The sequence below is a fragment of the Procambarus clarkii genome, chromosome 20 (genome assembly GCF_040958095.1).
Source record: "Procambarus clarkii isolate CNS0578487 chromosome 20, FALCON_Pclarkii_2.0, whole genome shotgun sequence".
Taxonomy (NCBI): domain Eukaryota; kingdom Metazoa; phylum Arthropoda; class Malacostraca; order Decapoda; family Cambaridae; genus Procambarus; species Procambarus clarkii.
The window spans coordinates 17,348,227-17,358,733 of NC_091169.1; the positions used below are offsets into that span (position 1 = coordinate 17,348,227).

The 10,507-nt window shown below is 44.3% G+C and overlaps 1 non-coding gene across 1 annotated transcript; it reads left to right on the forward strand.

Annotated features, from left to right (window-relative positions):
• The first annotated feature begins 8,318 nt into the window (after nucleotides 1-8,318).
• On the forward strand, nucleotides 8,319-8,400 carry TRNAL-AAG (transfer RNA leucine (anticodon AAG)). Its single transcript has one exon. It is a non-coding gene; the product is annotated as a tRNA-Leu (tRNA).
• Nucleotides 8,401-10,507: the final 2,107 nt, after the last annotated feature.

Consider the following 10,507-nt stretch of genomic DNA (forward strand, 5'->3'; position numbering starts at 1 on the left):
CGTTTCTAGGTGTTTATTCACTGAGAATTGACTCTTGTCTTGAACAATGTTCTAAGCTAAAGTATACTTGCTGGATGGTCATTAAGTCAATTACTTAAATGGGCTTCCAGAGGTTCTTACATGACCTTAATAAGCTTCCAAAGGTTGTTAGATAGCGTTAATAACCTTCCAGAGGTTGTTAGATAGCCTTAATAACCTTCCAAAATTTTCTAGATAGCTTTAATGACCTTCCAGAGGTTGCTAGATGGTCTTAATAATTTCCAGAGGTTTCTAGACATTAAAGTCATCACCAAGAAAAATATAACATTGGAGATAGAGTTTATTATATAAAATATAATTTCGAATAAGTACACATATTTTGCAATGTTTCAATGAACATTAATATGTAAAATCATATTTATGATTTGCTAAAATGGTTTGGATAAATTTTTAATGAATAAAAAATTTATATTTTGTTCCCTGAATTTATAAAGAGCTATTAAATCACGGGTTTTTCCATTTAATAAAAGCTTCGCCATAATTCTTGACAGCTGCCTAGGTCATTCAGTGACCTGGGCAGCTGTTAATTAGCTCATTCTTGGACCACCGAGTGAGCCAATTAAACTTAATACATCAATTATGTGTCTTACAGACAGGTTCTACTACACAGAATAGATGTGACTGGTCTGTGCTATTTTTTGGTTTAAATATACAAAATGTATATCTCACTCTCACCTAATATCCAATTCCTTCCCTAATACCCTGTTAGCTTATCTAGCTTCCCTACCCCTCCCTCCCTCATACCCACTTAGCTTCTCTATTTCACAGGGTATATACCCTAAATTGGATAACTTGATATGGCTGTGGATTAGCAATCCACACACACACACACACACTGTGGACTCACAACAATCGAAAGATCTTGTGAATAACTTGTGTTATAACACAAAATATTATACAATCAATATTAACTATACATTTACTGCGAAAGATAATATAAAAGAGGCAGCTGTTCTAGTGGCAAACCTCAAAAGGAATTAACAAGTGATAAAAAATGTAAATACTACTTCTAATAATACTAATAATATTATACAAAAACACGTTTTTTATGAAAATTTTATGTATTTTATTTTTTTTTAAATTTCGTAATTTACACCAAGTAAATTTATACAATTTACACCAAGTCTTTGGCAGTCTCCTGAGTGCTTTATCAAGGTCTGAGTGTGTGATTAGGACGAGACTTACACCTCAAAGTCTAATTTAAGTCTCATCTTAACCACACACACTCAGACCTTAACAAAACACTCAGAAGACTGTGAAAGACTTGGCGTAAATCTCAACATTAAATTCACAAATACATAAGTGTTTGAATTTTCCAATGTTAATATGTCTGTGAGAAGACATTACCATTACTAATACTTATAATACTAGTAATAATAATAATAATAATAATAATATTAATTTTATACACCAAACAGCATATCATTCCATGCAGTGAGGCGAATCAAAGCACGCTGCCGCCATTGCATATTACGAAAAATATTTGCAATATTGATATTCTCATTTATGGTCTTGTAGGTAAATTGTTAATGAGGGGGATTTTTGACCAGCTTGGAGCTTTGATGGTGCGCATCACAGCCCTGCTACGCCAGGATGGTGTGTGGTGATGAGTTCTCTACACCAGGATGGTGTGTGGTGATGAGTTCTCTACGCCAGGATGGTGTGTGGTGATGAGTTCTCTACGCCAGGATGGTGTGTGGTGATGAGTTCTCTACGCCAGAATGGTGTGTGGTGATGAGTTCTCTACACCAGGATGGTGTTAGGTGATGAGTTCTCTACACCAGGATGGTATGTGGTGATGAGTTCTCTACGCCAGGATGGTGTGTGGTGATGAGTTCTCTACGCCAGGATGGTGTGTGGTGATGAGTTCTCTACGCCAGGATGGTGTGTGGTGATGAGTTCTCTACACCAGGATGGTGAAGTGTTGGATTTAGTATATTAGGGTGATGTAGCATAGTTGTCCCTATACCAACCAGATGTGATATCCTGTTTGTTACTGGTGTGACACGGTGTCTCTTGGACCATTACAGTTTGACACTATGCTTGGTATGTACAGCTGCAAGTACACTATACTTGGTATATTTGGTATACTTGGTCTCCTACACCACACTTGGTGTGAGAGTGGTCTAACACCAGGCTGGTGTGTCCTGGTGTTCCACCAGTCTCCACCCAACTGATTATACAGCCTCACGGAGGCACCAAATATATCGTCCTCTCACAAGACTAGACAAGAAAGTGCTGATATACAACCCATCAATTACCTTGTTTTGGAGTGGAAATTGATGAAAATCGGTTCTTCAGATGACATATGAAAAATGTAGTAGCCAATTGCGCTAGGAAACTAGTTTGTTGAGTTATGATCTAATAGAGTAATAGTTCGTTGGAGAGCTATTACTCTACTGCTCCCAAACCTGGGGGTCAGGAATCATGAATCATTTACTAACGAAACCTGTACATCTTTTGCATGCTGGTTTCGTTCACATTTATTAATCAGTTTACGAGGATTAAAGGTGTACGGCTCAAGGTAATTATTGTTAGCAAGAACCTCGTAAGGTCTAGAAACCCCATAAAAAGTCAAATAAATGTAAACAAATCCACCATTATTGAGGAAAGATGTAGATGTTTCGTAAGTGGTTGGGTATATGCTTGATAAATCCAGGCTCTGACCTCTAATGGCTGAGGCCACTTAGGCGCCAGGTGGCCATGCTTGTAATTTCCGGCTGCTCCTTCTTAATTAACTATATTTACGGGGGTTCGTAATATACAGGTGGCCTTTATCGCTGACAACTTTGGTTAATATCCTTGACAAGAAGAGGGTCATAAGATGAAGGTGGGGTGAGAGGGGGAAGGCACCAGGTGTAGGAGGGGTGAGAGAGGGGGAGGTACCAGGTGAAGGTGGGGTGAGAGGGGGGGGAGGTACCAGGTGTAGGTGGGGTGAGAGGGGGGGGGGAGGAACCAGGTGAAGGTGGGGTGAGAGGGGACAAGGAAAGGTGAAAGAGGTTACTAAGTGTGATTAAGATGAGATTATGAACGCAAGGACGCACCTATGTCCTAGCATCTCACGGCATTGTAAACGCTTTTGACGATTTACAGACGTTGAAGGAACTGGATACGGTGGGCCCAACACCAAGCTTGGTGTACTGGGTCCTCAAGAACTTGAGGGGAAGAACTTTCCCCAAAAGCGAAAACCAACACCTCATCTGACTGGCCCGACACCAGACCAAACTTTAGAGTCAAGTTACTTTGCGCTTCTGGTCTTAAAGTTGCTTACTATCTTGTCTGGCGATAGCTTTGGCTTTCTCATCACAGGCTCCAATGCCTCTCACTGGGCCACGCCATGAGAGAGAGAGAGAGAGAGAGAGAGAGAGAGAGAGAGAGAGAGAGAGAGAGAGAGAGAGAGAGAGAGAGAGAGAGAGAGAGAGAGAGAGAGAAAGAGAAAGAAAGACAGACAAAAACAGAGATAGAAAAAGGTAAGGAAAACCAGAGTCATTACACAAAAATATCCATAAAATTCCCTAAGGGCAATACAATCGAATATAAAAGTCATAGGCAGATCAACATTGTAAAAATTGGAACAGCTTTGAAGTCCACAGCGGCGCAAAGAACAGGTTGGCTACTACACCGTGTTACACAGCTCCGTTGAAAGCTCGGGCAAACAGTCTCCGATTCGATAATAACTTTGGAGCAAGTCACCGAAGTGTAGAATCCAAGTTGTGAGCAAGACGCCCATGAAACTCTTCACTACAAGTGCTCGATATCAACATTTTATATCTTCGAGATCAATTTTTTTTGTTTACAATGCATAAAGTGCATTTATATTATGCAAATGTAGTTAATATGGACGTGATGGGGGATCGAACTGGCGATCTACGAGACTCGGTAAATAATCTCTCACTATTCTGTCTAAATTGCAAATTGTGTTTTGAAGTAACTGGAGAAGGGGTGAGGGAGGGGGGGGAGGGGTGCGGGAAGGGATGGTTCTGGGATAGTCTAGTCCAACTGAGATCACACATGTCTCTTGGCTCAATACTATTTGTTCTCAGTACTATTTCTGCCGCCAGGATCGACTTGTTAGATCTTGGAAGCCCTTCTAAATTCCGGTCGAAGTTAGAAGGGTTAGAAGCGTAACTAACTTCAAATATAATAACTCGCGACCTATTTTCCTCGATATCTACTACACTCACACACACACACACACAACAGCTTCAACTTCCTTGAACAGTCAAGGAAGTTGTAATGAAAGCAGTAACCTCACAGGAGGCAGCTAGATGCACAAGCCAGCTAATGGAAAGGAAAAGAGCTGTAGTAGTGGTAGGTGTTAAGGAACAAGAGGGCTCCACAAGGGAGGAAACGAGGACTAAAGACAAAGCTGCAGTGGCAGGGATATTAAAGGAGATAGGAATGGAAGGGGCTGAACGAGACATAGAACAGTTTTTCCGGATTGGCCAGTACAACAGAGACAAAAAAAGATTGATCAAGGTAGTATTCAAGAGCGAGGACATCAAAGAGGACATTCTAGTAAAGAAGAGCAAACTGAGGTATACAAGGAACTACAAAGAGGTATATGTTCAGAGGGACATGACCAGAGACGAGATAGTAAGGGCAGCAGATGCAAGGAAAAGGCGCAAGGAGAGGGAAGAGAGCCAGGGAACCTCAGCCTCCAACCCAGCAATCCCAGAGGGGAGTGGGGAACCCCAATCCAGCAACCCAGGAACCCCAGGGGGGAATGCAACACCCCAGTCCACCACCCAATAGGGCCCTCCCTACCCCCCAGCACAAACCCTTCCTTGCCCCTGCATAATGCCCATCATGAAACCCAAATCCTCCCCCTCCCCTTACCCCAAGTAGCCCCTGCTTTCCCAGCCCCTGGTCTTCTCCCTGCCCCAAGCAGGCCTGAGCAAGACCAAAGCCCTCTATCCCCCACTCCACCTCCCTCCAAACCCCTGTCAACTACACCGCAGGAGGGCGTGCCCTCTCCCCAAGCAATCCCTGCTCCCTCACCCCCAGGACTTCTTCCTGACCCAAGCAGGCCTGAGGAAGACCTAAGCCCTCCATCCCCCACTCCACCTCCCCCTGAACCCCTGGCAACTACCTCACAGGAGGAGGAGCCTACCCAAGTAGCAATGACCATAGAACAACCTCCTACACTTGTAGGGAGTGTGGGTGAAATTGGATATAAGAAAGTGAGCTTCAAGGTAATGTACTCAAACATTGATGGGATTACCAATAAAGCAAGTGAACTGGCAGAAAGGGTGCAAGAAGAAAACCCTGATGTAATAGGACTAACAGAAACAAAATTGTCAGGAGTCATAACAGATGCTGTGTTTCCAAAGGACTACTATACAGTAAGGAAAGAGAGGGAAGGGAGAGGAGGTGGAGGAGTGGCCCTGCTGATAAGGAAGGACTGGAGTTTTGATGAGATGGAAATTCCGGGCTGTGACGGATTCAGAGATTACATAACAGGAACTATAACAATGGGTGGACCTAAGATAATAGTGACAGTCATTTACAACCCTCCCCTAAATGACAGAAGACCTAGACAGGAGTTTGATAGGAACAACATGGCAACCATTAATATAATAGAGAGAGCAGCTTCAGTTGCCTGCAGGAATGGCTCAAGACTCTTAATCATGGGTGATTTCAACCATGGAAAGATAGACTGGGAGAATGGGGACCCACATGGTGGTGCAGATACGTGGCGAGCTAAACTCTTGGAAGTGGCAACAAGGAATTTTCTGAGCCAGCATGTCAAGGAACCCACAAGAATGAGAGGCAATGATGAACCAGCTAGACTCGACTTAATATTCACCCTGAATGAGTCAGAAATAAGGGAAGTCAAAGTTGAAGCCCCCATAGGAATGAGTGACCACAGTGTACTGACCTTTGAGTACTTGGTGGAGGTAGGGATAACCTATCCAAGGATGGGAGTGGAGGGGAAAAGACTGAATTACCGAAGAGGAAAATATGACGAGATGAGGAACTTCCTCAGGGGAATACCATAGGAAACAGAACTTAGAGACAAGAATGTGCAGGTCATGATGGATATTGTCACCCAAAAGTGCCAGGAAGCTGCAGACAGGTTTATCCCCGTCCAAAAGGAGAAAAACGAAAAACAACAGAAAAACCCATGGTTCAACCAGGAATGTAAGGTAGCGAAACAACTGAGTAAAAGAACATGGAGAAACTACAGAAATAACAGAACACCAGAGAGCAGGGAGAGATACCAGAGGGCCAGAAATGAGTACATCAGAGTGAGGAGGGAAGCAGAGAGACAGTTTGAAAATGACATCGCGAGTAAAGCCAAGACCCAACCAAAGCTGCTCCACAGCCATATCAGGAGGAAAACAGCAGTGAAGGAACAAGTGATGAAGCTGCGGAAAGGGGAGAACAGATACACAGAGAATGACAAGGAGGTGTGTGAAGAACTCAACAAGAGATTCCAGGAGGTCTTCACAATAGAACAAGGAGAAGCCCCTGCACTAAATGAGGAGGCGGCAAACCAAGCAACCTTGGAGGAATTTGACCTCACCAGTGATGAGGTCAAAAGGTGTCTGCTGGAGCTAGATGTGACAAAGGCTGTTGGGCCTGATAGAATCTCACCATGGATACTAAAGGAAGGTGCAGAAGCACTAAGTGTGCCACTCTCTATGGTGTATAACAGGTCACTGGAAACAGGAGACTTACCAGAAAGTTGGAAGACAGCTAACGTGGTCCCAATATACAAAAAGGGTGACAGGCAAGAGGCACTGAATTACAGGCCAGTTTCCTTAACTTGTATACCATGCAAGGTGCTGGAGAAGATCGTGAGGAAAAGGCTCGTAGAGCATCTGGAGGGAAATAACTTTGTAACGCACCACCAACATGGGTTCAGAGATGGTAAATCGTGCCTCACAGGTTTAATAGAATTTTATGACCAGGCAACGAAAATTCGGCAGGAAAGAGAAGGGTGGGCCGACTGCATTTTCCTGGATTGCCAAAAAGCCTTTGACACAGTACCCCATAAAAGACTGTTAAAAAAGTTGGAGCAACAGGCAGGAGTAAAAGGGAAGGTGCTCCAGTGGATAAGGGAGTACTTAAGCAACAGGAAACAGCGAGTAACGGTGAGGGGGGGAGACATCAGAGTGGCGAGATGTCACCAGCGGAGTCCCACAGGGCTCAGTACTTGGACCCATCCTGTTTCTAATATATTTGAACGATCTTCCAGAGGGTATAGACTCATTCCTCTCGATGTTTGCTGATGATGCAAAAATTATGAGAAGAATCAAGACGGATGAAGATAGACAGAGACTACAGGATGACCTGGATAAACTGGAGGAATGGTCTGGAAAATGGCTGCTGAAGTTCAACTCTGGAAAGTGTAAGGTGATGAAATTAGGCGAAGGGAGCAGGAGGCTGAACACAAGGTATCATCTGGGAGGGAAAATCCTGCAAGAATCAAATAGAGAGAAGGATCTGGGGGTTGATATCACACCGAACCTGTCCCCAGAGGCCCACATCAAAAGAATATCATCAGCGGCATATGCTAGACTGGCCAACATAAGAACTGTCTTCAGAAACTTGTGTAAGGAATCTTTCAGAACCCTGTATACCAGTTATGTAAGACCAATCCTGGAGTATGCAGCTCCAGCCTGGAGTCCATACCTAGTTAAACACAAGACAAAGTTAGAGAAGATTCAGCGGTATGCCACCAGGCTCGTCCCGGAACTGAGAGGATTGAACTACGAGGAAAGGCTAAAGGAGCTGAACCTCACATCCCTGGAAAACAGAAGAGTAAGGGGAGACATGATAACCACCTACAAAATTCTCAGGGGAATTGACAGGGTGGACAAAGACAAACTCTTCAGCACGGGTGGGACACGAACAAGGGGACACAGGTGGAAACTTAGTACCCAGATGAGCCACAGAGACGTTAGAAAGAATTTTTTCAGTGTCAGAGTAGTTAATAAATGGAATGCACTAGGAAGTGATGTGGTGGAGGCTGACTCCATACACAGTTTCAAATGTAGATATGATAGAGCCCAGTAGGCTCAGGAATCTGTACACCAGTTGATTGACAGTTGAGAGGCGGGACCAAAGAGCCAAAGCTCAACCCCCGCAAGCACAATTAGGTGAGTACAATTAGGTGAGTACACACACACACACACACACACACTCACACACACACACACACACACACATACGGTAGCGTGAGTGTACTCACCTAGTTGTGATTGCGGAAGTAGAGCTTTGGCTCTTTGGTGTGCATGTGTGTGTGTGTGTGGCCCTGCTAACATCACAACGGTAGCGTGGCCGAGCGGTCTAAGGCGCTGGTTTAAGGCACCAGTCTCTTCGGAGGCGTGGGTTCGAGTCCCACCGCTGCCAAGGAAATAGCTTTTCGTAGTTTCAAAGCGTTATATGACAAAGATTACTGGAAAGACGGGACATCACGAGCGTAGCTCTCATCCTGAAAATACACTTCTGTAATTACACTTAGGTGGTTTTACATATACACACACACTCACTCACACACACACACACACACACACACACACACACACACACACACACACACACACACACACACACACACACACACACACACACACACACACTCACACTCACACACACACACTCACACACACACACTCACACACACACACACACACACACACACACACACACACACACACACACACACACACACACACACACACGGGCCTGGTAGCCTGGTGGAAAGCGCGCAGGACTCGTAATTCTGTGGCGCGGGTTCGATTCCGGCACCAGGCAGAAACAAATGGGCAAAGTTTCTTTCACCCTGAAGTGCCCCTGTTACCTAGCAGTAAATAGGTACCTGGGAGTTAGTCAACTGTCAGCGGGCTGCTTCCTGGGGCGTGTGTGTGTGTGTGTGTGTGTGTGGTGTGAAAAAAAAAGTAGTTAGTAAACAGTTGATTGACAGTTGAGAGGTGGGCCGAAAGAGCAAAGCTCAACCCCCGCAAACACAATTAGGTGAATACAATTAGGTGAATACAATTAGGTGAATACAACTAGGTGAATGCAAGGAAGTGTGCGAGAAAACTAGGCGGTTGAAACAGGATACCGAATGGGAAATGAAGTACTTCATGAAACGGACAGAGATGATAACAGTCCATCTAGGAGTTGATGTCACACCAAACCTGTCTCCTGAAGTCCACATAAAAAGAATTACATCAGCGGCAAACGCGAGGCTGGCTAACATCAGAACAGCCTTCAGGAACCTGTGTAAGGAATCATTGAGAACCTTGTATACAGTATATGTAAGAGCAATCCTGGAGTATGCAGGCCCCAGCATGCAGCCCGTACCATGTCAAGCACAAGACGAAGCTGGAAATAGTTCAGAGGTATGCCACTAGGCTAGTCCCAGAACTAAGAGGCATGAGTTACTGAGGAAAGGCTGCGGGAAATGCACCTCACGACACTGGAAGACAGAAGAGTATGAGGAGACATGATCACTACCTACAAAATTCTCAGAGGAATTGACAGGGTAGAGAAGGATAAACTTTTTAACACGGGGAGAACGCGAACAAGGGGACGCAGGTGGAAACTGAGTACCCACATGAGTCACAAGGACGTTGGAAAGAACTTTTTCAGTGTCAGAGTAGTTAGCAAGTGGAATGCATTAGACAGTGATGTGGTGGAGGCTGACTCCATACACAGTTTCAAGTGTAGATATGATAGAGCCCAGTAGGCTCAGGAATCTGTACACCAGTTGATTGACGTTTGAGAGGCGGGACCAAAGAGCCAGAGCTCAACCCCCGCAAGCACAAATAGGTGAGTACACACACACACATCTTCAGGATTAACACCTTAGCAGCTGTCTAACTCACAGCTGCCTATTTACTATTAGGTGACCAGAGGCATCAGGTGAAATCAACTCGGGCCATTTGCTTCCATCTCGACCGGGAATCAAACCCAGGCCCCATGGCCTACGACTCTCGAGCGCTGTGCGCTCGGCAGACGTTGCAAATTACTGTGATTTGCTGTCACAGTAATTTTTGCTATCACAAATTACTGTGATAGCAAATTACTTGATAGAACAACTAGATTATACTTTCGTTTGTACACCGAAAAAATAATTCCATTAGCATTAAAGACCAAGATTTTTAAACAATCTCCCTCTATAAGGGGCATAACTAGCCGACCTCTAATGACAGCCTGGTTGATCAGACCACCAACCAAGAGGCTTGGTCAGAGACAAGGTCGTGGGGATATTGACTCTCGAAACCATTAACAGGTAGACAACAGGTAGAGAGACCTTCTCAAAGTCAATAATATTGACTTTTGTCATGTAAACAGTCCAATTCTATTGATAGAAAGAATGACTCTCCTGCAGCGGTAACTCAAAGCAATACTATGCATTTGAAGGCTTGTAAGACGCAAGAATTTGTTGTGGGAAAAATCTATTTCGGTATGATAAGACGCAAGAATTTGTTGTGGGAAAAATCTATTTCGG